Source organism: Cuculus canorus, chromosome Z, assembly GCF_017976375.1.
Source record: "Cuculus canorus isolate bCucCan1 chromosome Z, bCucCan1.pri, whole genome shotgun sequence".
NCBI classification, from domain to species: Eukaryota; Metazoa; Chordata; class Aves; order Cuculiformes; family Cuculidae; genus Cuculus; species Cuculus canorus.
In genome coordinates this window covers 38,688,196-38,694,195 of record NC_071441.1, presented here as the reverse complement: position 1 = coordinate 38,694,195, position 6,000 = coordinate 38,688,196, and the positions used below count along the sequence as shown (strand labels likewise).

At 43.8% G+C, this 6,000-nt stretch overlaps 1 protein-coding gene across 15 annotated transcripts in view; it reads left to right on the top strand.

Annotated features, from left to right (window-relative positions):
* The first annotated feature begins 1,348 nt into the window (after positions 1-1,348).
* Positions 1,349-6,000, top strand: part of AOPEP (aminopeptidase O (putative)) — a 189,839-nt gene continuing 185,187 nt past the window's right edge. For 12 of the 15 annotated variants that reach the window (XR_008447862.1, XR_008447861.1, XR_008447863.1 and 9 more), the window contains exon 1: positions 1,349-1,411. The gene's annotated coding sequence lies outside the window, so the exon portion shown is untranslated. The other 3 variants (XM_054054726.1, XM_054054725.1, XM_054054727.1) reach the window with 2 other exon arrangements.

Below are 6,000 nucleotides of genomic sequence, written 5' to 3'. Positions count from 1 at the left end.
GAATGTAATATTCTTGTCTTTTATTTCTTTGTGGTCAGCATCTTGTGATGCTGTTTGTGAATTGTAAGCAGTCTAGGGTCAACTTAAACCGAGTTTTGCCCTCTTCTCCACGTTTCAAGTACTTCTTCTGTAGAGCACTTGCTCCAAATCATTACCATTGCTGTCATGTTTGGCACCAAAATAAAGCTGATGTGGTACAAGTGACAAAGTTTTTTGAAAAGTGTTTGTTGGTTACATACAGTATTTTTGACTTTTAGAACTTAAGCCCGATTGTTAAAGATATAAAATAGTAATACCACTGAAATATTGCCCAAATAAGCTGTTACCAAAATATTCCTTTATGTAATCTTCTCTGTTTTTTTGGTGAAAGTTACAGTAGTGTTTTTACACTGAGCTTTTCTTTTTAATGGCAAATAAACTTCACTACTGGAATCACAAACAGGTAACTACTTTGCTGGTGTTTAAGGCCAGATAAAGCAAGGCTCTGATGCTCATGTGCATCCAGCCATCCACACCTCACTTGACAACAGCAATCCAGAGTGTTTTATTGTAAAAGGGAAAGATGATGTGCCGCGCTGTATGCATTCGGACAGCAAGAGGAAATGTTATTTGTCAGAAAATAGCTCTTCTTTCAAGAAATAAATAGGTTTGAGGTAAATACGGAGCAAGAGATAGGTTGGTTTATGCTCATGATGAGGTTCTGGTTTAGTGTTTTTAGGCTATAACAACGCATTCGGCACTAGAGAAGGCTGCCACGCCTGCAAGTAAAAGCAAGAACAGCTGACAATGCTGACAGTCCACTATTCTTTGACAAAGTGCAGCTGATTTCCAGAGCGCTTTATATCCCTGTTGTATAAGTGGGAAACTCCACCCGTGTTGGGCACGGAGAACAAAGAAACACCACCAAGGCTGCTGTGGTGTAACTTTTGCTTGAGCCACAGCATTTCTGATGAGAAAAAAAAAGCATTAGTTTTCCAGTATTTGCAAAGTAATGTGTATTTTCATTCACTCTTGTTTGTATAGATCGGACCGTCTCAGAAAAACTCTTACAAATACTGATTTCACCTGCGTTCAGAAAAGGGGGCGGAGCCTGCGGGTGAGGGGGCGGGGCCTGCTGAGTGAAGGGGCGGGTCTTTTGTGATGAGGGGACCGAGAGGCTGTAGAATCTGGGGCGGGGCCTGTAGTGCCCGAGGAGGGGTCTTTACCACCTGGGGGTGAGGAAGGGGCTGGGCCTGTATGATACGGGGGCGGGGCCAGCGAGGTGAGGGGGCGAGGAGGGGCGGGGTCTGTAGCATCAGGGGCGTGGTCTGTAGTAACGGGGCGGGGTCGGCGGCTCTTGGGGCGGGGCCCGGCAGTGACGTCATCACGCGGCGCGGCGGCCGGGCAGGAGGGCGGCGAGGGGCGAGTGCAGGTAATTCCGAGGCTGCGCTCGCTCCCATATTTCCCGCCTCTGCGGGCGCCGCTCGGCCTCGGCCGCTGCGAGCGGTGCCTCCCCGATCTCTCCCAAAGCCCCGGGCCTCCCACCACGCTCTCTGGAAGTTCGACGGGCACCGTTCGCTGCCCCCCGCGCTCACGGGACGGCCACGGCCGGAGGGCACGGAGGGACCCGGTGCCGCCTGCTTGTGGATGTGCAGCCGGCAGTGCCGGCCGCTCTTTTTCACCCGACTCGTGCGGCTTTAGTCGGTGCCCACCTTGCAGGGCTCCCGCTTTAAGTATAAGTCCCTGATGACTGGAAGAAGGGTAACGTTGTGCCCATTTTTAAAAAGGGTAGAAAAGATGAGTCTGGGAACTATGGGCCTGTCAGCCTCACCTCTGTGCCTGCGAAGATCATGAAACAAACCTAGATGTTATGCTAAAGCACATATAGTATGGGGAGGTGATTAGTGGCAGCCAGCATGACTTCACCAGGGGCAAGTCCTGTGTGCCCGACCTGATAGGGTAAGTGCAGCAGTGGACAGGGGAAAACCAACGGATGTCATCTGTCTTGACTTCTGTAAAGCCTTTGACATGGTCCCCCACAACAATCTCTCTGAATTGGAGAGATATGGATTTAATGGGTGGACTGTTCAGTGGGTAAGAAATTGGTTGGATGGTCATACTCAGAGAGTCGTGGTCAAAGGCTTGATGTCCAGATGGAGGTCTGTGACAAGTGGTGTCCCTCAGGGGTTCATACTGGCATCAGTGCTGTTTAATATTTTCATCGATGATAGAGAGTGAGGTTGAGTGCACCCTCAGCAAGTTTGCAGGTGACACCAAGCTGAGTGGTGTGGTTGCCCCACTGTAAGGATGGGATGTCATCCAGAGGGACGTGGACAGGCTGGAGAAGTGGGGCTGTGCAAACTTCCTAAGGTTCAACAAGGCAAGGTCCTACACCTGGGTCAGGGCAATCCCCTGGTTCAATACAGGATGGGGGATGATGTGATGGAGAGCAGCCCTGCAGAGAAGGACTTGGGGGTGCTGATTGATGAGAAGCTTGACACAAGCCAGCAATGTGCACTCACAGTCCAGAAGGCCAGCCTTATTCTGGGCTGCATCGAAAGAATCGTGGCCAGCAGGTCGAGACAAGTGGTTCTGCCCCTCTATTCCTCTCTTGTGAGACCTCATCTGGAGTATTGTGTCCAGTTCTGGAATCCTCAACATAAAAACAACATGGAGCTGTTAGAAGTGATCCAGAGGAGGCCTACAAAGATGATCAGAGGGCTGGAACACCTCCCATACGAGGACAGGCTGAGAGAGTTGGGGATTGTTCAGCTAGGAGAAGGCTCCAAGGAGACCTTTTAGTCATCTTCCAGGACCTCAGGGGGTTATAGGAAAGCTGTGGAAGGACTGTTTACAAAGTAGATCACTTTGTAGTGATAGGACAAGGGGGAACAGGTTTAAACTAGAGGGGGGCAGACTTAGACTAGACATAAGGAGGAATTTCTTTGCTATGAGAGTGGTGAGGCAGTGGCACGGGTTGCTCAGGGAAGCTGTAGCTGCCCCATCCCTGGAGGTGTTCAAGGCCAGGTTGGATGGAACCTTGGGCAGCCTGGTCTAGTGGGAGGAGTCCCTTTGTATGGCAGGGGTGTTGGAACTAGATGATCTTTAAAGTCTCTTCCAACTCTAATTATTGTATGATTCTGTAATCTCCTGAAAGAACTTTGTGTTCAAGCTTCTCCAAGCTTATTAAGAAACCAGGTGAAGCTCATGTCTTAATAAAAGGCATTTTGTAATCTGTCTGAGGATTTCAGCCGAGTTGTGTGTTAAGTCCGTTTCTCGGGATAATGCTTTGGTTTGCAAAGGTAGTGTTGGGAGACTGAGGTGACTTGCTGATGTCAGCGTTGGAAAGAGAAGACTTTTTCTGATTCTGGACTTATAGAAATTGTTCTTTCACATAGGTGGTAATTATAAATGACAGCTGCATTGAGTTAAAAACAGTCACTGTCTTTCAGCACAGATTTGATTTGGACACTTCACAAACAGCTTTATTTTGCACTAACTTTTACACAGGGATAAAAAAAAAAATCGTGTTGTTTAAATGTGCAATGGATATTGGCCGTCTGGATATTGGCCAGTGGCATGTAGGAGAAGTCTGTGATGCTGAAATACTTCTACACCTTCTGAAGATTATAGTCAGTCCATAATACAAACAAGTTGGTGTCTGTGCTACAAACATCCTTGTGTGCAGCCCAGAATATTAGTTTAAATTACCAGTTTGGCTGCATGTGTCAGGCTGTGGGCTGAAGTTACTATGCATGGAGACACCTGTCTCTGTTAACTGTTGTTCAAAGGGGATGATTCTGACAGAACAAGTAGCTGTGAAAAATACCTTAAAACAGACCTAGTATATATTTGTACGGTTGGTCTGACAGTCCTTAGTTTTCAGGGAAATGCTATTTGTGTAAATTTCTATTTAATTGCTTTAACTGGCTATTATTTCAGAATGAATTTGTATACTGTGTGAAAACCAGAAAAGCTGAGGCTGAAGTGGCCTCTGGCTTTTGTGGTTAGTGCACTGCTACTCCTGTCAGCATTTATGTGTGAATAAGTTTGTGGCACTCTGATTTTGCACACAAACACACAAAATTGTTATGCTTTTTTTTTTAGGGCAGTTAATGCATTCTAATTTTTTGAACAGCTTTTAATTGGGAATTTTTCAGGACTTGGTAGACGTCAAATATAGAATTGTAACCATCTGGTTTGGTTGGAGATACTTTCTCTTGATCTTCTGTCATACATCCCATTCTTTCATGCATTTTCATTTTCTGAGATTTTGAAAATGCATGGAAAGAAACAGCTACAGTCGTGCTCTGAAATAAGAAGTATTGAATTCTGGATAGTAGATTTCTAGCTTGTGCCACTATATTATGGAGTTATCTCCAAGCACCGTTTACCTTCTCTATTTCTCAAGGAGGTATTTTGAAGTTGGTAAGCCTTTCATTCGCTCTCATGTGGTAGGGCCCACTCTGGACCTCCAAGCAAGCTCAGATGGTTTTCTGATTTTTCCATGTGGATTACTAGTGTTACAGTGGAATTAGACTGGAATAGTTAGTTGTTAGCAATTGAAAATAACAGCTTCTTGGAATAATGGAACGTGATATCAAGTATCATAATTGATCATTCTAGTTTTTAATAGGCTATTTACAGGTTTAACTAGACTACTTTGTATAAGTTACTCTGACTTTCTTGGTTCACTCTTTGTAATGGGTATGTTCACAGGGTAGTTCAGATGCCTGTTTTTTTTTTTTTTCCTTCTCCACTGTCTCCTGCAGGATGGGATTGTTTCCAAGTTCTTCCCTTCTCCCATCTCTTCATTTCATTTTCCTTTTAAGTGTAACAAACAAAATGGTGCAGTACTGTATTTCTTACCACAAAGAAACATTTAGCAATTTTTGTTAAATTTGGATATGGCCTTATGTTGGGTTTAGGTCTGTTCCAATCTGAGCTGCTTCCCACAGCGTTATCTTATTCTTTTCCCAGCTGCGTGTTCCTGCCTCTTCCCTTGAGTTCTCCTCTACACTTGTGCAGCTTTGTAGGCAGGAAGGCTGAGCAGAAATTCGAGGAAGAAAGACACATTTCCTATTGTGACATCTCAGGCTAAGATCAGCTTAGTTTTATTGTCAATACACACACAGATGCCTGATGCTTGTACTAGTTGAGAGATTGGATGGGGTCAGTCTGGAGTAGTTATGAGCACTTGGGAGTTCAGGATGTAAAGAATTTTTAAAAGTGGGGTGAAATCATTAAATAGCAGTAAGTACGAAGTATCACAGAAACAGAAAATAAATGTGCAAATAAAAAACTGGGAAAACCCCAGAGAAGTGTTTTGTGGTTATAGTGATATTGGCTTAGGTTTAATAGAGCAAACACTGAGATCTAAAGATACAGGAAGTTACAAGAAACACCTCTTCTAGCTTTAGAATACAAGTATTTATTGCCCTTCTTGCTGGGGTTCTGCTGCCCCTGTGGGTCTGTGGAATGACCAGACTATATAAATGGTCTTACTTTATTACAGGCAGAATTAAGTATTTTGTCTCAGAGCACAATTTAGTCCAGAGTTGTCCTTTAGCAAAACTGTGGATGATTTCCTCACTAAGTTAAGAACTGTCCAGTGCAAAAATGTTAGTGGACAGTTTCTTTACAGCAGAATTTACAGACAGTTAACAGCATGTGCAGCATCTCTGATGCTTATATAGAGTTTCAAGATTGGACCTCAATGTTCTTTTACTTCTGGCCATTTATTTATACTACAGAAATAGATATTTTTATTTCTAGATATTCTATTTACTGGAATTAAAATTATACAGATATGACCCAAAATAGTTTTAAGCTCACCTCTAAAATTAATTTTTTGGATAGTTTTTTGTTTTATAATATATTTCTGGTATTTCTTAATCTGTACAATTATACAGTGGTACAAAACTGCCTAAAACAAACATTGCTGTTGTGCATGACCATGAAACAGGAAAAGGAAGTAATTCTGTTTATGATTTCTAGCTGTTAATGGTGGACTTTTGGTGT